Source organism: Zonotrichia leucophrys, chromosome 20, assembly GCF_028769735.1.
Source record: "Zonotrichia leucophrys gambelii isolate GWCS_2022_RI chromosome 20, RI_Zleu_2.0, whole genome shotgun sequence".
Classification (NCBI taxonomy): Eukaryota; Metazoa; Chordata; class Aves; order Passeriformes; family Passerellidae; genus Zonotrichia; species Zonotrichia leucophrys.
Genome location: NC_088189.1, coordinates 831,516 through 854,316, shown reverse-complemented (window position 1 = coordinate 854,316; position 22,801 = coordinate 831,516). Strand labels below are relative to the sequence as shown.

Genomic DNA, 22,801 nt, shown 5'->3' with positions numbered 1-22,801 from the left:
AAGCTTTATCTCCTTGGCGCCTCGTGCCCACACTGTTCAGGTGCCCAGCCCTGGAGGGGACGCTGGGATGTTCAGGGTTGGTCAGCCTGGTCAGCTGCACCCTTTGCTGCCTGATCAGCGTGGGAGCAGCCGCAGCTGTGAGGGGCCCGTGTGGCCTCAGTGTCCGTGTGGGGAGCGGGACAGGAGCTGGACAGCGGGACAGCGGGGCAGTGCCAGTGCCACACGGTAGCGGGGACAGCCGGGCAGCGTCCCTCGACAGCGGGGACAGCCGGGCAGTGTCACACGGCAGTGCGGACAGCGGGACAGCGGGATTCCGCTGGGACAGACCTGCCAGGGGGCAGGTGAGCAGAGATGAGAGTGAGGACAAAGAGGTGCGACATCAGAGACCGGGCTGGGACTCAACGCCGGGCCGGGAGTCAGCGAGCCACGTCGGGCCCGTGGTACCTCAGGTGTGTGAGAGCTGGGGGAGGCCCTCAGGTGTATGTGAGGATTGGGGCGGGGGGGACCCTCAGGTACGTGAGGGTTGGGGGTTACACAGGTGTGTGCGGGCTGGGGTCCATCAGGTGTGCGCAGACGGGGGTTACACAGGTATGCGCGAGCCCGGCTTTCTCAGGTGTGCGCGAGCCAGGGCCCCTCAGGTGTGCGCGAGCCCGGCTCCATCAGGTGAGCGCGGACGGCGGTTACAGAGGTGTGTGAGGGCTGAGGGGTTACGCAGGTGTGCAAGGACCAGGGTCCATCAGGTGTGCACGGACCAGGGTCCATCAGGTGTGTGCGGTCCGGGGTCTCTCAGGTGTGCACGGACCAGGGTCCATCAGGTGTGCGCGGTCCGGGGTCTCTCAGGTGTGCACGGACCAGGGTCCATCAGGTGTGCGCGGTCCGGGGTCTCTCAGGTGTGCACGGACCAGGGTCCATCAGGTGTGCGCGGTCCGGGGTCTCTCAGGTGTGCACGGACCAGGGTCCATCAGGTGTGCGCGGTCCGGGGTCTCTCAGGTGTGCGCGGTCCGGGCCCCTCCCCAGCCCGCAGCTGGGTTGCTGTCCCGGCGGAGCTCCGGTGAGGAGCCCCGGCAGAAGCCCCCGCGGCAGCTGCACCCCGCAATCCCGCAATCCCTCAATCCCTCAATCCCGCGACCCCGCGATCCCGCAATCCCGCAATCCCTCAATCCCGCATCCCGCAATCCCTCAATCCCTCAATCCCGCAGCCCCGCAGCGATGGCAGGAGCCGCTGGGTGTCACTGCTCCATCGCGGTGCTGCGGGAGCGCAGGGAGCTGGAATGCAGCCCTGCCCAGCGCCGGGGCCAGGTGGGCACGGCACAGCTCCTCCTCGTGCAAGCTTTTACACTGCTCCTTTCCATTCCTCATTGTGAATATGTACTTTGCCAGTGGCCAAATATTTCAGCCTGAAATGCTTCTATAGGCAAAATTGGCTCTGGCATAGTTTGGCTTGTTTTGTAAGGCTTCTTTGGTGGCTTCTGAATACTCCCTTCTTAGTAGGAAGCAGTACAAATTAAAAAAAAAAAACAAAAAACAAAAAACAAAACAACAAAAAACCAAAACCCGAAACATCTTACAATGCAATTTATTGATGGTTGGGATAGAATAGGGAAGGTAATAGGAATGTGTGGATTGGAATTGTTACATCTGTTTTCATGACATTTCCAGTCCTGGCTTGCAATGGAAAAAGGGTAAATTAATCTCTGGATTTATAACTTCAGCTGAAGCCACAGGGGGTTTACCCCAGTGCTGAATTGGACTCAACTGGCTCCACAGTTTTGGATACCTGTCCCAGTAGAGTTGAAGGTCTGAAATATATTCCAGCCAAGAATATGGGCTGGAAACAGCCACTTGGATCAGACATCTGTGCCCTACAAACATGTTCACCCTTTAATACATATTTAATCCTCAAATTGTGCCTCCACACAAATGCAGAGCAGCAAAAAATTTCCTAACAGCCTTTATGAAATTTATGATCTACCTTACAAAATACTAAAAGTTGCAAAATCTGCTAAGTATTGCAGGGGAAAAAAACCACAGAAGAGATTAAAAGTATTACTGGTGACTTAGATCCTTATAATAATGGAGGATTAGGTAAATGAAAATGATCTGTGGTCTCAGGACACAACCCTTCTTGCACTTTGCACAGAGGAGGGCAGTCCCTTCCCAAAATAATTCCAACCTGTGCCACTTAAGGCACACTGTTTTTCCATCCCAGTATAGTCTGATTCAGAGGTTTTGGTTTTCAAATTGTCCACTAGAGTCTGGCCCTTGAAATGTCAGTGAGAATCCAGGGGAAAGGGTAGGATTGTGTTATTTCTACTTCATGGAAAAGGCAGGTGCTTGTCCCAGCACAATCCTACATTTCATAGCCTCTCTTCATCCTCCACAGCTCAAAGCAATTTATGGAGAAAGCTGTGAATACACAAATGCACAAAATCACTGTGGAGTGGCAGGGTGTGTGACTGCCCAGGGCTCGCTGCTCGCCAGCTCTCAGGCTTTGGCTTTTGGGAAACAAGTTCTGCATGGGAAGGGATGGGATGAAATGGAACTTAAACACTGTAAACAGGACTAGGACACCAAAAACTCTGCTACTGCCTCTGTTAAAGGAAAATAACGTGTGTGTGTGTGTGCCTGGGCAGCTCCTGCTGTTTGGATCTCTCAGAGCCCCCATGGGTCTGCAGGGTGGTTCATTCCCTGCTGTGGCAGGAGCAGGTAGAGGCAGAAATCTTTAATCAGAGCTGTTAATGACTGTCTCACCGTTGGGTGGCACTCCAGTCCTTACTGCTCGTGGTGATCACAGCCTGGATTTTACTCGTACACAGGATTTTTAAGTCAAGTAGTAACCATTGGGAAGACTTTTTTATGGCTAATGTGATAATGGAGTACAATTACACTTGCAGAGCTGGCTTTGGTTTCACAGCATAATGCTAGGGGGTCTGTGTTGAAATCTTACTAGATTGTTTAGTTTTCTAAATAAAGATTTCCAAATGCAGTTGGTTCTCTCACGAGGGACTCAGGTGTGATGGACTCTGGTGTCAGGAGAGATGTGTGTGTGTTTGATTGTAAGGTAATTTATCCCCAGGCTTTCAGCCACTGTTTTGTGCTTTATGCAGTGTTTTAGATGAATGAGAGAATGTTTTCAGCAGCCCTTTCCTTAAATGATCCTTTTCCTTGCAGCAGATGCAGCATCCCTGAGTCTGGAATCACTTTCACCTCCGCTTCCAGGGCTGCAGAACGGTGAGTGCTCCCCTCTGCACATCTCTGGTCTGGCAAGCAGAAATATTTTTCCCCTCACACTGGAGATACAAACGTTCAATATCTGCATTTCATTCAAAGCTGTGGCTGCTGGTTTTACAAATGCAGGGGAGCATTAGCTCAAATGTGATTACTGTCACAGCACAGGTTTTTACTGAGACAGGGGTGTCCTTGGTGGCACTGTGAGCACAGCATGGCAGGCAGGGCAAGCAGCTGCTGGGGATTTACCTGGGATTCCTGCAGGGTTTGCAGTGTGCCCCGAGTTCCTGGCTGCCAGCAGCCTTGGCTTGGAGCAAAGTGAGCTCTGTTTGTGATTTGCTGGCTGCATTGAGGCTGGCTATCCAAGGCAAAGTGTGTGGCAGCAATGCTGACCGAGCCTCACCTCCTCTGCCACCTGCTGCTGCTTTCTGTGGTACCCCAGCCCTGCAGCTCTGCCAGCCCCAGGGTTTGTGCAGCTGCACTGGGGAATGGAGGTGGGAACAATGCTACTTAAAAAATACCAAAATCCCCCCAAAACACTGCCACCACCAAAAACCACACCCCACAAAAGAAAAAAAAAAAAAAGAGTTTTCTTCTGGATTAGTTTTAAGCAAGATGAGGTCTCTAGTACAGTAAACCACATGGCACATAAACAATATTTGTAGTGTTCTAAAATGTTGTTATTTGTAATTATAATTATTATTATTATTACGACTACTATTATTATTACTATTATTATTATGTTTGTGACAAAATCCATGCCAGCCATAAGTAAGACTGTAGTTACAACAAATATCTTGTGTGGAAAGAACAGCCTGAATTCCTTTTTGTCTAGGAGGAGAACAAAAGCCTTCTCATTTCAGGTAAGTCTTTAAGTGGAAAAATAGTGATAGGGAAATAAAATCGTATCCATTTTAACCAATATTTCCTCGAAGCAAGTGTGACTATTTTTATATTGTCCTCTAAAGAGCAGTTATTTCTGGAGAGACATCTTAGTGCTTTTACAGTGAGAGTTTTGTCACTCCTTATTTATTTCCCATAATGGAAGAGGAGCTCAGATTAACTCCCTTTTGCTGAGTCGAGGGGCTCAATAAAACTGCTTGGGAAACTGCCACCACATTTGGGACAGCAGCAGGGAGATTTACACGTTGTATTTCCCCTGCACTGTACATAAACAAGTATCTCTCAGCTGAAACATTTTGTACACGTGAGATACAGTAAAAAAGTCTGGCCCAGTTTGAAAAGTAAATGGGACAGAAAAATCCTTCTGCAGGGCAAAGAAACTTCAGTGCATGGCTGGCCCTGGTGACCACCTGCCCAAAGAGGGACCCATGAAACTTTCTGCTGATGGGTTATTATCTGAATCTTATCTGCTCAAACACTTCAGAGTTCAGCAAAAGCAGCCAAAGTCAATTTCTGCTCAGAGTGTTTAAAACAAAAAATAAACAGGAGGGAGAAGCTGTGCGTGTGCAGGAGGAGGCGTTGGGGTGGAGAAGGGGCAGGGTGGTGGGGCTGGGGAGGGGATGGTTTAACCCGCGTTGGCTCTTCTGAAATCCTCTTGGGGCTATCCGTTGTTTTCCCAAATGAAAACGAAATTGCACAATCCATAATTGTGGTGGTGGAGAGCTGCTGGTGCTCTCTCTGACCTGCCAGGTAGGTGAAGCAATTGTCGGTATAAATTAGAGAACAACTGTGTCATAATTCAGTGACAGTTATCTGGTTCTGCACAGCCTGGAAATGCCTTCTGAAACGTGTGAAACAGAAACAGAGCTTTCAGGTCTTTGTTATACTAAAAAACCCCAAACCAAACCCCTTCTCAGTGTGCACTGATGGTTGAGATGAGTTATCTGCTCTGTGCCTCTCCCACCTGGATCAGGTGTTCTCAGCCCAGACATCCAGCTACCTTAACTCTGAATGGAAATGGAGATGGTTGTATTTTACCTGTAATTTCTCTTTCAGCCTATTTACACCTTGTCCATTGAATGTAAGGGCTTGTGTTCTTTGCTAACCTGTCACCAGTGGCTTTCAGAGCTGCTGTGTTCCAAAGGAAGCTCCAAGAATGGTTGTGCCAGTTTAGTGTCCTTAAAGATCAGTTCCTTTCTCTGTCTGTGGCATCAGGCACATCACATATGAATCGTCTCTGAGTGCTCCTGATCAAGAATTGAATCACAAGATTTTCTTTATAAAGAAAACCCTTCTAACAGGAATGAATCTCTCTTTTGTAGCTGATAAAATAGGAGAAAATTTAACCAAACCGTTTTATTCTGGTTCCTATGAAAAATGTTGTCAGTGAAAACATGGAACACTTACAAAATATCAACATTTCACTCCTATCTGCATGTAGATCAATATGAATGGGTCACAGTGACCTCTCAGGGAGCAGGTGTGCGTGGCAACCAAAACTAATATGTATTTTAAGGACAAAGGTCCTTAAAAAACCAGAAACACCTTTATCCACAGAGGATCTGTTCCCAACAGGATAATTTCTATACTATTTTACAGTTGGTTTCAGGGAAATTTTAGCTTTTTAGTTGTTGTAGTTGTTTGGGTTTTTTTCCCACAAAGACTTTGAAACAAGGGACTTCATTTCTGCTGCAGCAAAGCATTTTCAATGTTTTCAATTAGAACATCTTGTTTTATGAAGTGAAAAATCTCTGCTGCCAGAGCATAGTTTGAAGTGCAGGAAAAGGCGGTGTCTTCACAGGAAATTGCCATTTTTCAGTGAAGCAGCATCTCTGAAATTCATTCCACCATGTAACACTTCAGTGAATCACAATAGTCTGGAGTTCAAGGTTTACTTTCCTTGTCTGAAATAGAAATATGTAGCTGAGCTTGGGAGAGCAGGGAGTGAGCACTGCTTGGGAATGTTTTAGCAAGGCATCCTTTGTCTAAAAGTGCTGTTTCTGGGAGAGAAAACACTTGTGGCTGTGTGCTTTTTGCAAAAGACATCTGAGCCTCAGATGGAATTTGTAGCCAAAGGAAGAGAATGCCAGAGAGGTGCAGTGGTGAGTGCTGGCAGCCCCAGCTTTGCCCTGTGCCTCCCATGTCTCAGAGAATTGGCTCTCTGAGATTTGTCTGCCTTTACAAGGGTTACATGCTCGTGTTCTCCTCTTGGAAAAGATTTGAAAGATCTTTAGTGTTCCAGTTTGGAGAGAACATGGAGAGGTGCAGCGTGAGTGCTGGCGGCCTCAGCTTTGCCTGTGCTCCATGCTCAGAGAATTGGCTCTCTGAGATTTGTCTGCCTTTACAAGGGTTATGTGCTCGTGTTCTCCTCTTGGAAAAGATTTGAAAGATCTTTAGTTGTCCCAGTTTGGGACACAGCCAGATTTTGGTGCTTGAGGATATTTCTCAGGTGTTTATTCCTGGCCAGCCTCAGGCAGTGGTTGCATCCAGTGGCTCCCAGCCTTTTCCAGTCTCACTGTGCATTTTGGTTTCACTCCTACTCTTTGGGGTGGGTTTGTGCCCTGCTCTCCCAGGGAATGCACGATCCACCTCGCAGCCTGCAGCCCTGGCACCCTGTCCCTGCCTGGAATAGGTGGGGCTCTGCACGCCCAAAACCAAAACTGTGTGCGGGGACAATAAGACAGCTGGGGCTTGTTTGTGTTTAGGTTTGCACATTCTGCACACAAGCCATTGATCCCAAGGAAATAATGAAGAGGAGGAAATCCATTAAATAAGTTATTCAAAAAATATCACAGAACTTGTCAAATTAATGATTTCACAAGAGGCATCCAACTAATTGTTTTTGCAATACAGCAGTTTTTTAGGGATTAGAGAAAATCCAAACTGTTGGCAGGCAAAATCCAGCTGAGATGAGATTAAAATTTTGCATTAGAGCTTAAAAGTATGGAAAATGTTGAATTGAATAATTGTCAGATTTTTTTAAATGATTTTTTTCCCACTTTTGTGAAGCAGCTTTTATCAATGCAAAGCCAGGCATAGGAGAAGGATGAATGTATGGGCCTCAGGGCAGTTGATGTTGACCAAAGAGTGGTAAATGCTCAGTAATGAAGCTTTGGTCAAAGAGAAGTGGCTCAGTGTGATGTGAAGCTAGCAGAGCATCCATTACAAAATAAGAGATAAATCTGTGGCTACTTTGAAAATATTCTTTATTGCTCAAACTAAGAGCAGTTGTTCAATAAGAACAACTCACAAAAGGGATGGAAAAATAATGTTACAATTATGGTTTAAATGTTATGAGATTAGAAAAGGAAAATAACTTCTAATTTAGTCATTATGAAATAATGTCAAATGGATAGGTAATATTTTCTCCAAGTTGGGGTTTTATCTCAAATGAACATGAAGCCAGGATTATCTTTCAATGATAATGTGACTTGACAAAAATTCCCTTTCATTAATCCATGTGCAGATGTGGGTAGGTGTAGCTTGCAGTTCACTATGGACACTGCCCGTGGTATTTCAGAGTGCTCAGGTTTATCAGCTGTCATTATTAACTGTGCCTGCACTGCTGCTGCTGATTAGCAGGTGGTGGGATAGTGAGATAACCAGGCATGAGAGGTTCATAGACACGGGCACCCCAGTTAAACCCTCCATGGAGCAGATATGTGGGCTTGGGCAGGGCATTTTTCTGTGAAGAGTGGGGATGCTATTGTCCAGATTTGTCTCATTTCAGCTTAAGTAGTTCCAGATTTCAGTGAAACGTAATGTTTGTGAACTCTTTTCTCTTCATATGTCCCTGGTGACTGTGTATATTCAGCTGAAACGGGGTTTGGACACTGCACTCACTGAGGCTGTGAGTCTGATGACCTGGGCCAGAAGGAATTGCTGAAATTGGCTTCTGGAATGGAATGAGATATCCATGAGTCTCGTTCAGGCTCACACGGAGGCGGGAAGCGCCCAGCTCATTTCCCAGGATGTCCTTCCTGCCTGCAGCGAGCAGGAAGGGCTCCTTGAAGAGGCGCTGGAGTTCAGAGAGCTGTCTGATGGCAATTGCTGAGCAGCCTCAAACTCCAGAGTGGCTGAAACTCAGCATTTTCTGTGAAGAGCCCAAGAACTCCAACAGCCAGGAAGGTGATGGACATCTGCAGAAGATTTTATTGAGAATTATATTTTAAATTACTGACATATACATTTGTTTCCAGAATTAATTCCATGATACACTATCTAACATTCATAGACAGTTCAGAAATTTCTCCTATAAACTTCTGTATGTCAGTGGCTGCAATGCTACAGCTGTGGGTATCAGGGATGGAACTCTGGTGGTTGTCAATCAGGCATTCTAAACTCATATCAGCAATACCCATTGCACTTGTTCCTATTCAAATACTTCCTAGTCCTTTTTATATTTATTATGATTTTATTTCTGTGCTTAGTATTTAGTTTGGAAGCTTGGTGGTCTTTGTTTTTTACCCAGCATCTCAATTATGGTTATGAAGAGACTCTCAAGATTGTTTTTCTGTCCTTAAACCACCTTCTGAGTTTTGTGTACTAACACTGCAAAGTCTCTACTTAAAGACCTGTGTAATATTTAACTCAAATAAACAGAACAGAGGTTTTTTTTAATATACAAATCAATCGCAGACCAAAAAATAAACCTTTGGATCATTGTGTTTCAAATAATTTGAAATAAAAAGCAAGAACAAACAGACCTTTTGGAGCACTTCAGCAAGTGCTGCAAAGAGCAGAATGGAAAGTATAAAGTATTTTAGGACGTCTTTTTGCTGTGTGCTGTCTGTGTTAATAAGATTGGTGCTTTGGAGTAGTAACCTAAGAAGGTGCTGTGCAGAAAAGCAAAAGCCAAATATTGGACCTGACATAGTTCATTGAATTTTCTGCTGATTTGCCCTCAGCCTCGTTGTGTAAACTCCCTCTTCCCAGGCAGGGTGATGAGTTTCTACTTGCTGCTGTTTTTTTCCATGGTGGAGCTGCTGTCCCAGTGCCAGCACATTATGTTCCTGGTTAGAGCCGTGACGTCAAATGGCATCTGGCTGCAGGCCAGGGAATGCTGCTGGGAAGGAGGCAATGAATGAATGGAGTTTTGAGCTCACACTGGAGCTGCCTCTTTCGGAGCCAGGAATCCTCTGTGGTGCTCAGTCAGATGGGTAATGGACATTTATCAGTGCTGCTTAACAGCACTGCCAGGAGCTGCAGTGGGGACTCACAGCATGGACAGCAATTCAGGAAAAATGCTGAATAAACTTCAGGTTCAGAACTGGGAATAGTCAGGAGAAGCATCAAGGAAGAAAGATGTGATTCAGTGCAAAGTGGCTGCTAAATTCTAAATATAGTAAGTGGAAGAAGCCTGAGCCTGGAATAGTTACTGTCCAGTGTTCAGAAACTGAAACAGAGCACACATTCCAAATTGTAAACATTCCTGTGAGCTAACCTAGTAACAATGCATTTCTTTTTAAAATAACCTCCTTATCTCTGCATGACAATACACTTCTGTTACCTGTACATTTGCAAAACCGAGGGATCGAAATTATCAAAATTCCAGTCAGGATTCACCATCATTGTCTGTATGCAGTTTTAGTCATTGCAGTCAGGTTCCATGTCCTCTCCAATGCCCAGCCTTGCATGGAAGAAATAATCTTCCTGTGACAATACTGTACCTGCTTGCCTTCAGTTTCAGTATCTGGAGCTCTTCAGCAGCTGTTTGCACAAAAACAGTAAATGGAACGTTTAGAGCATCCTCAGAAGTTAGCTACTGCCTAGGTTTGGCAGGAGAACAGAGCACAGCCTTGAAGTTATAAGGGAGAAGGGAATTCACATATGGAAGCTACACGGATGGATGCTGGGGCATAACATGCCAGCTGGGCCCTTCTGATGTGCAAAACCAGGAACTGATGAATTTAGGGCTGTCTGTGGTACTCAGAGTTCCTCATGGCACACAGTAAAGGACAGCATTGAACACATCTGTGCGCTCAGACAATTGCAATAAATGTTCTACTGTTCCATAATTTAAAGACGCTGTAATCCAGACTGAGAAAGAATTCCCACTTCTAAATTAATTTTGGTGGTTGCTGCTACTCTTCAATGAATATAAAGGTGCACTTCTAAATAAAAGGTGCACTCCGTAGGAAGCGATATAACAATTATAACTATTTTGGCATCCAAGAGATGCACAATGCCCCATTGCAGAAAAATACCTGTATTCTTGGAGGTATTTACATGTTTCTTTGAAAGGATTCATGCTGTCCCTTAGGGGCTCCTCCAAGCTCTCCTCATGCCCCTGTTCACACCTCTCACTGCGCAGAGGCCCTGCTGCAGCCCCAGCCCCTGCCTTTAATGCTCCAGGGCTCCTCTCCTCACAGGCTCCACAGCTCCTTTTTTCCCACAGAAGTGAAGGGAGCAGTAGGGGATGTGGGAATTTTGTAATGGGTGGGCCTCAAAACTTTGTGTTTTATTTGGGTTAGTTCCCCCAAATTTCCATGCTGCTGGCCCAACCGATTCAGTCTGGTTTGGTCAGCTGATAATAGGGCTGGACTACATGGTGGCACTTTTGAATCCAGACAGTGCCACAACACATGACTACAAAGAGCTAAATAATGACAATTAACTGGACTTCCTTGAACCTTCCGAGAAATATTCTGATTTATTCATAGCAAAGGTTCAGAGCTGCTCATGTTTTAATTGAACCACTTCACTCATCCCTAAATGAAAACAGTTGCAGTGTCCAACGTACATAGCCCCAGGCACTGTAAAACAATCAGATGAAAAGACTTTGCTTTGTCTTATTTATTTACTTGAAGCTAAAGAAAATGCCAAAATTCTGCCCTTGAATAAATCACCACTTTTTACATGCTTTACCCCAGGCACAAGTTCCAGTTTTTTCCTAACTTATGAGTTGTTTTTGTTTGTATTTGTGTTTGTATATTTTTTATATCCGAGTTGTTTACTTTTCCTGCTTCTTAAAATTGTCTCTTCTCTTTAGAAGTAGGGGAGAAGGAAAGAAATTGAGGTGAAACCACAACATGTTTTCATTTTCATGTAACAAACAGATCTTTTTTCACAAGCTTCTTGAGGCACTAAATACCAAATATGGCTTGGGACAATAAATTATAAAATTCTTCAGAGAATGTAGAGCTGGGAAAAGAAGAAATTCAAGTGTTTGCAACATGTTTTAAGAGAGATAGCTGACTGAGAATTCATTAACTCTACATTGTCTCATTATTTGTATTTGTAAAAGATACTCATGTTATTATTTATCCTTTCGCTGCTCACTGCCAGTGGGACAGTCCTTATGAGTGTATGTACCATTATTTCTGTTTTTGAAATGCCTTTCTTACAAATTTAGCAAAATCTCCACGAAAATGAGGCTGCCAGGTTCAGAATGAGTGTCTGTGTCAGTCTGCACTGATGGCTGTGGTTTGGAAATTGAGTCCTGAGTAGTGCAACAGGTCAGGAAATCAGCCCTAGAGAATCCTCCTGCAGGGGCAGGTGTAAAACCTCACCTGGCCCTCATTGCAGAGGGGCTGAGCTGCCTGAGGTACACTGTGCAGGAGCATTCCCTCCCTGTGGCACTGCAGGCTGAGGAGGAACAATGGCTTTGTGCCACCCCAAGGTGGTTCTGCAGAAATGAAATGGTGTAAGGGGGGCTCAGGCTGAGGAGGCAGAGCTTGGCTTGTTCTGATGGGTAAATTGCTCTGTTTGTGCCTTCTGTCAGAAGCTTCAGACGCCTTCACATCAGGATTGGATAGAATTTCCTACAGTCTCTGTGGGGCATGGCATTGTCCAGCAGAGCAGCCAAGGATCCCAGTGTGCCCATGTCCTGCAGGGACCCAGTCAGAGCCCAGGACACCCAGCAGAGAATTCAGCTTCTCTGGGACACCCAGCAGAGAATTCAGCTCCTCTGGGACACCCAGCAGAGAATTCAGCTCCTCTGGGACACCCAGCAGAGAATTCAGCTCCTCTGGGACACCCAGCAGAGCAATTCAGCTTCTCTGGGACACCCAGCAGAGCAATTCAGCTTCTCTGGGACACCCAGCAGGGCAATTCAGCTTCTCTGGGACACCCAGCAGAGAATTCAGCTCCTCTGGGACACCCAGCAGAACAATTCAGCTTCTCTGGGACACCCAGCAGAACAATTCAGCTTCTCTGGGACACCCAGCAGAGAATTCAGCTCCTCTGGGACACCCAGCAGGGCAATTCAGCTTCTCTGGGACACCCAGCAGAGAATTCAGCTTCCCTGGGACACCCAGCAGAGAATTCAGCTTCTCTGGGACACCCAGCAGAGAATTCAGCTCCTCTGGGACACCCAGCAGGGCAATTCAGCTTCTCTGGGACACCCAGCAGGGCAATTCAGCTTCTCTGGGACACCCAGCAGGGCAATTCAGCTTCTTTGGGACACCCAGCAGAGAATTCAGCTCCTCTGGGACACCCAGCAGAGAATTCAGCTCTGGGACACCCAGCAGGGCAATTCAGCTTCCCCAGGGACACCCAGCTGGGCAATTCAGCTTCTCTGGGACACCCAGCAGAGAATTCAGCTCCTCTGGGACACCCAGCAGAGAATTCAGCTCCTCTGGGACACCCAGCAGGGCAATTCAGCTTCTCTGGGACACCCAGCAGGGCAATTCAGCTTCTCTGGGACACCCAGCAGAGAATTCAGCTCCTCCAGGACACCCAGCAGGGCGATTCAGCTTCCCCACCCTGGGTTCTGTCACTGTGTCCCAGCTTCACCTCCTCTCACGCAAAGGTGAATTCTTTCCTTCCTTGATCACTCAGTGTAACATTCATTTCTTATCACCACACGAACCTCACATACCTATGTGCTCAAACAAAATGCAAAAATTAGCTGGGCAGGTCCTGCAAAAGGCCCAAGCATTTAACATGTCCTGCTTTAACAACCTCCACTGAAAAATGTAAATGTCATTGATAATGAGGTGATGAATGAGATAGGGAACAATTCCTGTCTTATACCTCCTCCTGCTGCTGTAGAACTGAGGTGAACTCTGCATATTGAGGTTTGTCCTGAGAAAAATGAACCCTGAAAGGTAAATACTTGTGAACTTGCTTTATCAAGGACTGCACTGATTATTTTAATTATGAATGAAAAAAACCTCAGTCTTCTGGCCTTGGAGCTCTGCAGTGGTTAAAATTGTGAACTAATTTTATACACGAGACCTTTATAGATTAGACCAGACACCTGAACTGTGTTACAGCCTCCCAACCCCTTCTGATGCTGCAGAATGAAAAGCTGAACTCTGTGTTAATCAGATCGGCACCACAGGTATCCAAGCAGAGCATTCCTGTGATCTTGGTGGGATAACTCCACGGCTCTCTGGAATATGTTCCCGGAGAAGCTGAGGAGAGGAGTCAGTGTCAGGATCACTGCCAGAGCGGCTCCTCTCAGGTGCTGATTCACGGGACGCGGCGTTTTTGAGGAAATGCACAAACCATTCATCCTTATCAGCAGCCGTGTCCGAGTGAGGCTGTCAGCTGTCAGCCCGAGCTGCACACGCTGTACCCTGGCGCTCAGGATGACTGTTTGCTTGGCTGCTCTATCTGGGAGCTCTGGGGTGTGTCCGTGCGGGAAGATAGCGCAGGGCCGGGCGGGGAGGGAGGGAATGTTTAAGAAGTAGGATGATAATGAGCACAGGGCTGTGCTGGGGAGATTGGACTGAGCCCCAAGTGATTTTGGAAAACACAGCAGGCGCTTGCAGAGCAGAGCAGAGCAGAGCAGAGCAGCTGGGTGCTTTGAGGTTTGCTGCAAAGTGAGCTCACAGTGCTCGAATACCCACATATATCATTATGGTAATTGTGGAATATTGTAGTAATAGGGACTTTTGCCTATGCAAAGTGCAAGTAATGGGACTTACAACATAGCTAGCCTTGAGAGAGGGAAAAATGCAGCTGCCTCCCAGAGCAGATGGGAGATGCCAGCAGTTTAGAGCACGTGCTTTTAGACTCCAGGTTTTACTGAAATCAGGCTTCACGCCCACTGCCCACCTGATTTGGGGTTGGCATATTGACACGTGAATATTTCTTTCTATTGACACAGGAACATTTGGGGCTTTCTTCAAGATGTCAGTGTGCTGTTTATCTAGGAGACTAACAGAGATACTGGTTGGAGGGGGCCTTTATTGAAAACTTGTTCAAAGTTTTGCTTGAAGCAGGGCGAGCTGGGTCACTCACTGTGTACACTGCACTGTGTACAGCTGAAAATTGGAGCTGTTTGACAGTGCTGGGTGGGAGCAGAGCTCTAATTTATGTGAATACAAATCCATTCTGACTGATAAAATTCCCTGGGGGTAAAGCACCATTTCTATGTTGCTTTTTTTTTTTCTATGGGGGAAATATAAGCAGTGCTTCTGTCACTTGAGGCAGAGCTCTCAGTTGAGACAAAGATTTCCACTCTAAACCATATAAAATGAGAAGTCCTTAGTTTACAAGCAGTTACAAATTGTGAGGAATTGTTTTCCAGCCCCTTCTGCTGCCTTTCTACATGTCTTGCTTCAGCTGCTACTTTGAAGCCACCCCCATTTACACCACTATAAATGAGAGGAGAAATGGGCTGCTTTGATTGCTTGGAAAATTTACCATGAAATGTTGAGATTGTCTACAGGGGTGTTCAATGTCTGCAAACAGAGGTGGTGCTACAATAAACATAAAAGTAAATGAAAAAATAGTGCTAAAAATCTGCATTTATGGAAAATGAAAGAATAGTTCTAGACTAAATTCACGGAAACTCCCTTGACTCTCTGCCCATGGCATGGAATACATCAGGTGTCCCAGCGTGGTGGGGAGCAGGCCATCATCCAGCTGAGCACACCCCAAATGGTGACACTTCCATTTTCTCTATATATTGTGGGTATTTGCATTGAAGAGATCACTTTTGCTGGGATGGATGAAACAGCAGTGAAAACACTACTATAGGATCCTGGGATGGAGGCTTTTGCCAGTTCATAAATGCCTGCAATGGAAATAATGCCTCTGAATAAAATCAAAATGCTAAATGAACTCTTCAGCCATCTCAGTGTTTCCATTTGGAATGCTGAATAAAGAGTCCTATTTCTAATCCAAGGCAGTTTTTATTAGCTCTCAGTGCATTTAGCACAAGCACAGACCAGTTCTGGAATCAGCCAGGGCACAACTTGAATAAGAGGGAAGTTATTTTCTGCCCAAACACTAGATTTATTAAGGCCTATTTTTTTTCCCTCATGAAAGACTAGTTGAAACTAGTTATAGGAAGCCACGAGAGCAGTTCCTACATCCCTGGGATCTCGGAGAAAGGAAGGTGCAGCACTGATGCACTGACTGACCCAGAGCTGGTCCATCCTCCCCAGAGTTCCAGGCAGTCCTGGTGCCGCAGTCCCTGCTCTGGAGCATCCTCCTGCAGAGCTGATGGAAAACTGGGATTGTGCCATGTGCAAAGTCCAGCTGGGTAATTCAGGCTAAGGGTGGACAAGTTCCCAGCTGTCTAAAATGAGGATTGCTTTTGCTTTATTGTCCATCTCACCCTTCCAAGGATGCTCCTGACACTGGCAGGGTGAGCTCTGCACCAATGGTTTTGTTAATTACCCCGCTAATTGACTCGCTGCTCACAATACAGACCCAGTGGGAGACAGAGAAGCGGGTGATGATCAACTCCACTCATCTTCATGCTCCTCAATAAAAATCATTTTTCTGTTGATCCCTCTCTGGGGGCCTGTTTAATGTTTCACACAGTGCAGGAAAACTGCAGCAGAAGGCCCAACATCCACTGTGACCTTGCGCTTACAGCACAGCTTTGGGAGGGTAAACTTTGCTTTCTCCAGGAGCTGCAGCAGCTTCCTGCACTTGGCTACCTTCACTGGTTTATGTTTCTTAAAGGCACCTTGAATTCTAGACAATTTTCTGCTCTTCTGTGCGGAAAAAAAGAAGAAAAAATGATTTACATATTTAATTATTTAGATTTTTTCCTGACTTTCTATTAGCTGAAGCAAAACTATGAAGTATTTGCACATATTTTCCCCAACGCTTGTGAATTAACTGGGTTTGGCCATTAAATGTCTTTCAGTTGGTTGGTTTATGCTTATTCAGTAAGGGTTCCTGAGAAGATTTTCTATGGGAATGTATTAGTCTGAGTGCATTTGGAGATTGAATTTGAAGTCTATTCTCTCAGGACTGAGAGAGTTTGTGTTTAGCTTTGTAGGGTAATCCCTCTGCCTGCCTCTTTTTCTGGTGTATCAGATCTTCTTAAGTCTGGCCAGCTGCTGGATTTTGGAACAAGAATTCATTTTTATTGGGTTTTAAATACCCAACCAGTTTAGAAACCTTTGAATGTGTAGGCACATCTGTATGCCTCTGTATGTGGTCACCAGTGGGGCTGGCATAAAGGGAAAGGCAGGAGAAATTGCTGTGCTGTAAATACCCCATCAGCTAAAGTTGAGTCTTTTTGAAGTGTTGAGCTGAGCTGGTGCCAGAGCGAATTGTTGTGTTGCTGGAACTAAGTAAATGCATATTGCAGAGTAAATGAAAATGTGTAAGGAATGCTGCCTGCTTGTAAGTGCATTAATCTAACACAACTGTAGGCTGTACTCAGCGTCATGACTGAATGCAAAGGAAAACAAAACTGTGCCTGATGAAAACATCTGGGTTCAAATCTTGATGCCAGTAAATTCTTCCCCACTGGTAAAAAAAAAAAAAAAGTAAAATCACATTCTTTTTGGGTTATGTGATTCCTACACAGAATCTTCTACAGGGAATTTTCTACAGAGTCCTCCAGCTCTTCTCCTGAACCCACAGCTGGCAGTGGCCACGTTTGGGATCCAGCACAGGGGGCAAGGGACTGAGTTTGCAGCTGGCAGGGAGGGGAGAGTTCACCTCCATTCAGGGACTTACTGACTAAATGCACATTATCATCCTTAGATGGCATGTGGGATTCACAGCCTGAGAATTCCTGCTTTCTCTGTGAGGTAGGAATTATCTTCAGACACAAGGAATACAGAATTGGAGAGGTGGGAATGGTGGGCTTAGGGAGGTAGCAACAAAGGATAATATGAGAGTGGAATCTTGAATGTTCTTTCACTGAATTATGAGCAAAGAGGGAAGGATGGGATGGGGATATTCTTCTCAAATTTTATTCTGAACATGAGAAAATGCAGAGTAGCAGAGCTTGCCAAGGATATGACTTGGTTATTTCCAGTGAAAGCATCCAAGCAGTTTGTGAGCACTGTTTGTTGGTGGTTGTTCAGAATGAGCTCCCACTGTAACACTCGTGTCCAGCCGGGTGGCAGCTGGCTCCAGCAGCCCCAGAGGGGTGCCCTGGCCTGGCCCCAGGTGGTACCCACAGACAGAGGGTGCCAGGGCTCTGCAGCCCCTGCTGGAGCCAGCACAGCTGGATTTCAGGTCACATCTGTGCGAGCGCTTGGGCTGTACTCAGCTGTGATCATGGCTGGGATCCCAATTCAAACAAGGCCTGGGGGTATGGCTACACCAACCCGGGGCATGCATGGGCTTGGGTGAGCTGCCTTGGAGCAGCAGCAGTGGTGGAATGGCAGCATCAGCTTTCCAGGGCTGTCTGAGCACCCGGGGACACCGGGGACACCAGGGACACCGGGGACAGTGACACTGAATTCCAGGCCTCTGCTGTCCCCCTGCTGCCATCCCTGCACTGGGAATGGTGCCTCTGACTGCAGTGCAGGAGCTCTACAGAGCTGCTCAGGTGCCCTGTTACAGAAAATAGGCCATTGACTGGAGAAAACCCCAAATAATGCAAAGACAACTTCGCTCCATCGCCACCAGAGTGATGCGAGGCTCAAAGCCACAGGAAGCACTCACGCAGTTTCCTGCTCTCTGCAGGGTACATGTGTGACATCTTTTCAGGTCAGAAACGAGGCACAGCCTCTCATCATGACCTCAGTGCAGGAGCTACTGATCAGGTCGTTTTTTTAGTGTTGCTCTGGTTTGAAATTAGAACAAAGGAAGGAAGCACTTAGCTCTTTCTAGTGAAATGCTTATCTGACACAAGAGGCATGCGGCTTTAGAACTGTTTCTCTTGCTTGTCTCAGATGCAAAGAACATGCCCTGGATTTGGAGTTCAACCAATTTCTTAATTAAAGACAGTTTTATGGTCAGCTTGGAACCTTGTCTATTCCAGTTTCAGTTGTTTCAGTTCACAAATAAATATTTTCCAATGGAAGTTTTAAGAAGAAAAATATTTTCACAGAGTAAACACAGAATTTCTGCTGGGGAGCAACTGGCTCAGTAGTCCTGATAATGGACTGGACAGCATTTTTGTATGTAACTTATCCATTTTACTCCAACGGGCAGTTATTGCCTAAATTAATCTTAATTGAACAGCTCTTTTAGGGCCAGAATGAGACAATTGTGTACATTCTCTTTAGGAGCTGGTCAGCTCCAGGAATGCTGTGTGCACTCACCCTGCCAGCCAAGGGCAGCACGTGAACCAGGGTGCCCAGTCTGGGAAAGCACAAATGCTTCAGACGCTACAAATGAATAAAATAGAAATTGATTCAATAACGTTCAGGGATGGGTATCTTTGGGTTTGGAGGCAATGGTGAAAGCTCATTTGCAAGTACTTGAGGACTGGCTCCACCAGTCCTTTCAGCTGCCTTTTGTGGGGTTTTGTTTGGTAGGTCCTTGGTAGGTTTGCTAAATGACTTTGTAAAGTTGATTTTGTTATCCAGGAGAGGCTGATACATGAGATAAGCAGATGGTCTGAGCTGGCTTTTCAAGACTGCTCACATGTGTTTACAAATATTTCTGTTTACTTAATTTGTGACAGCTAATGCTGAGTTCCAGCTGTTTATGTGGCTGTGTTTTCATACACTGGTCGTAAGGATTCATTACGAAAACCTGAAAAAAATAAAACTAAAGAGTGAAGCTATGGAAAATCGATAAACCTTTCAAATTGGTATTGTTTTGATGTAAATTGTAAATCTCAAGGTGGCATCTGTTCAGAATCTAAATGTTTATGTGGGATAAAATCTGAAAGCATCAGTATCAACACAGGAACCTTGTACTAGAGAGGGGCAGTGTCAGCTTGTGATAGCAGGAGTCAGCTTCCACCAGAGATAACCACAGAGACGTAGGTTCACACAATCTATGCCGTGTGTGCACAGCATGTGTTGATGTAACCTCTGGGGCCACCTCCTAGGTAAATAAATGCCATTTGTGAGCGCTGTGGGCTGACAGGCGCTCGATAGTGCCAGAGGAAGCTGTGGATTCATTGGACCTGCTTTGCCTGAGCGTCACCACAGACTCAGATTAAACAAAAAACAAACCCGCAAACTGACAGTGACTTTATGAAGGTGTTTGACAGATGTCTCGCCTTCCAAAAGTGGGATGAAGGTAGGAACTGTGGAACACAGTTTCAATCTGCCTGTTGTTCACAGACAGTGTTCATAAAAACAGATTTAAACCTCACATACACCTGAGTGTAGTGGAACATCACTGAAGCCTGTGAGGATCTTGATCCTGGGTTTAGATTAGATTCTCCCCAAGCTCAGCTGCAGGCTGGCTGCCAAGGTCCTTAGCACTAATCACAGTGATCAGAGAAAAAGCTCAGTGAAATTTGCTTGAAAGCCATGACACTTGTGGTAACGATTTGAAAACGAAACTTTTGTTTTTATTTGGTTTGGGAAATAAGATTTGGTAATCAGCTGGCTGTAACAGAATGAAGTGCACTCCCTCAGCCACTCCTTAAGCTGGGCAAGGGCCACTCAGGTGAGCAGTGTGCCAAAAGTCAAGGCTTGCAGTGTTCCAGAAGCTGTGTCACACACCCCTGTGACTCCTGGCTAAGGTCACCCTTGGTGCCAAAGCACAGCACATCCAGGCAGATCTCTGCAGCAGTCTGACATGTGCATGGCGTTTTTCAGGTCTTCTGATAAGATTTTCAGTGGCATGCTCTTGTTTGTTTAACACAAATCATTAATTCCTGGAATCGCGTGATACCGTGTTCTCTGTGGAGAAGAGGAAATTTGTTGGAGGTGGGAAGAGGTGGGGGCAAAGTGAGCCATCTGCCTGGGAATGGTGTGGTGCAGTGATGGTAAATGATTGGTGAGCCCCTGGGATGGGCCTGGCTCTCAGCCCCTCTCAGGAGCAGGGTAAATGGGAAAGCTGTCCCACTTCAACTCTTGCTGGGTGGTTTTGGACCTGTCTCCTCAGGAGCCAGAGCTTGCCACCAGTGGCTGAGGTTGTCCATGTGGTTTGGTGAGCCAGTGACTGGCTCTGTCTTTGCCAGCAACACTTCAGCTTTTTCTCCAGTGCAGCCAGGGACTTACAGTGGGTGTTATGAACCCCTTCCCTCCATGCCAATCTTATTCTTGGTCTGTTTGGTCTCTCTTGAAACTCATAATGATGAAAAGGGAACTAATCTGTTCTCCTGAAGTCTTTGCTGCCTTCTTTAATCCCTGTGGGATGAATATGTTTTGGCACATTCAGTGGAAGAGATTATTTGGAACAGACAAAAGTACCAAGCTGGCAAGTCCTGGATGCCTGAAGGTGTCTGTCAGAGGGGCTTGCTTGTGAAATACTCAGCTGCAGGCAGGACTGCAGTTCCTGAGCTGTTCTTTCTCTTAGTATGAGGAAATTCCATAGAAACAGAACAGTTTGGGTTGGAAGAGACCTTGAGTGTCAGCTACTTCACCCCAACACTTCCAGGGGGGAGAGTTTGCTTTTGTTTTTCCCCAGACCCACTGACACAGTTTGTGAGTGTGCTGTGATGCTGTCTGGGGCCTGCAGATGTGCCTGTGACAGCGGCAGGGACACGAGCCCAGCCCTGCCTCGGGCTGTGCTGCTGCTCCCCAGGGCTTGGGGGGCCCTGGGGCTGCTCCCCCTCCCTGGGCACCAGGACACAGCATCCTGCCCCTCTGGTATATATATTTTGGTATATATATATGTGTGTATCTGCCTGGTTTTCACACCAGAGCATGAAAAGATGAGTGAAAGCTGCTTTGAAAGCCTCAGAGAGATGTTTTCCTGGCGGAGGGAAGCACAAAATGCCACGTCCCATCTCTCAGACACCCTCTGTGCTGCAGCATCCCCTCTGGGCCTGGGGCAGGGAAGGCTGGGCCGTTTGCTGCCCACACTTGGGTCACAGCATCCGTGACAGTCTGGGACGGAGCAGCACTGCAGCCAGCCCTCTCAGCAGTGCTGGGGATGGAAAGCAGGACTCCATCAGTGGGGGATTGTCCCCTGCCCTGCTGACTGGCAGCTGCACTGTTTGATCTCATATTCCTTACAACTTTTCTTTTAGTTTATGATTTTTTCTTTTTGTTTGTTTGGGAATTTAGTTTTTTTTGGGGAGGTGGTGATGTTATGTAAGGTCACGAGTAGAAGGACCCAGTTCTATACACTTTTACTCATGTAATGATGGCCTTGGCTTGTCCTCACTGTTTATTTACAATGTGGCCTTGTGGCTTAAAACAGAACAGAACTTTCTGAAACAAATGCTTGCTCTACATTTCTCTCTCGGATTCCATGCCCTCTGCAGAGTGTTGAGCTCTCTGGGGCAGGCGCTGTGTCTGCTGATGCCCACTCCAGGAGCCCTGGACAGGGCACAGCTGTAGCACTCTGAAGCAGAACCAGGACAGAGGAAAACACCTCTCTCTCCTGTCCCATCCCCACTGCTCTCTGCAGCCTGCAGGATTTACACCCCAGCTCACTGCAGTGGGCAGTGACAGTGACAGGAATGGCTGTGTCCTGCTCCTGTGGCAGGGGCTGTCCCTGCCTGTCCCCTGTGCCACCCAGGGCAGCTCTGATGGGACAGGCTTTGGGACAGGCTCCCAGAGATGCACACTGGATTTTGGGATGGGTTCCCAGAGATGCACACTGGATTTGGGACAGGACCCCAGAGATGCACACTGGATTTTGGCATGGGTTCCCAGAGATGCACACTGGATTTTGGGATGGGCTGGCTCCCAGAGATGCACACTGGATTTGGGACAGGTTCCCAGAGATGCACACTGGATTTGGGATGGGCTGGCTCCCAGAGATGCACACTGGATTTGGTTCAGGACCCCAGAGATGCACACTGGATTTGGGACAGGTTCCCAGAGATGCACACTGGATTTTGGGACAGGCTCCCAGAGATGCACACTGGATTTTGGGACAGGCTCTCAGGAGATGCACACTGGATTTGGTTCAGGACCCCAGAGATGCACACTGGATTTGGGACAGGCTCTCAGGAGATGCACACTGGATTTTGGGATGGGTTCCCAGAGATGCACACTGGATTTGGGACAGGACCCCAGAGATGCACACTGGATTTGGGACAGGCTCCCAGAGATGCACACTGGATTTTGGGACGGGTTCCCAGAGATGCACACTGGATTTGGGACAGGCTCTCAGGAGATGCACACTGGATTTGGGACAGGACCCCAGAGATGCACACTGGATTTTGGGATGGGTTCCCAGAGATGCACACTGGATTTGGGACAGGTTCCCAGAGATGCACACTGGATTTGGGACAGGACCCCAGAGATGCACACTGGATTTGGGACAGGACCCCAGAGATGCACACTGGATTTTGGGACAGGACCCCAGAGATGCACACTGGCAGCAGCAGCACCTGGCCCTGAACCTGCTGTGCTCCCTCAGTGCTTCTCACTGGGCTTTTCCAGCCCTGCTCCCATTTCACAACAATGTGCTTCTGCCAACACCACCAAAG

At 46.8% G+C, this 22,801-nt stretch overlaps 1 long non-coding RNA gene across 1 annotated transcript in view; it reads left to right on the top strand.

The window, feature by feature from the left end:
- Positions 1-211: 211 nt before the first annotated feature.
- LOC135456314 (uncharacterized) overlaps positions 212-22,801 on the top strand; it is a 103,753-nt gene continuing 81,163 nt past the window's right edge. Inside the window, exons 1-2 of the long non-coding RNA XR_010442504.1 lie at positions 212-449; positions 3,172-3,231. This is a non-coding gene — a long non-coding RNA (uncharacterized LOC135456314). The remainder of the gene's footprint in view (positions 450-3,171; positions 3,232-22,801) is intronic.